Below are 244 nucleotides of genomic sequence, written 5' to 3' on the forward strand. Positions count from 1 at the left end.
GCCGTGAATTTTCTAGCACGCATCAAATATCTATGTATACATGATAATTTTATATGTCTGCTTCATTGTTGTTACAACATCCACATATAATTACACAAGTTAATTAAGTAGCCACAACATATGATGTATGACATATTGTTAATGAGATTACACAAGAACATCATGTGTGAAACTTGCCATTTCAAGCTCATGATTATCATACACCATGAACTGATGTAATATCATGATGATGCAGACGAGGACA

General features: G+C 32.8%; 1 protein-coding gene across 1 annotated transcript in view; it reads left to right on the forward strand.

Annotated features, from left to right (window-relative positions):
* LOC110019315 (ribose-phosphate pyrophosphokinase 4-like) overlaps positions 1–244 on the forward strand; it is a 78,284-nt gene that overhangs the window by 59,669 nt on the left and 18,371 nt on the right. The gene's annotated exons all lie outside the window — the stretch shown is intronic.

This window comes from Phalaenopsis equestris, unplaced genomic scaffold (genome assembly GCF_001263595.1).
Source record: "Phalaenopsis equestris unplaced genomic scaffold, ASM126359v1 Scaffold000054, whole genome shotgun sequence".
Classification (NCBI taxonomy): domain Eukaryota; kingdom Viridiplantae; phylum Streptophyta; class Magnoliopsida; order Asparagales; family Orchidaceae; genus Phalaenopsis; species Phalaenopsis equestris.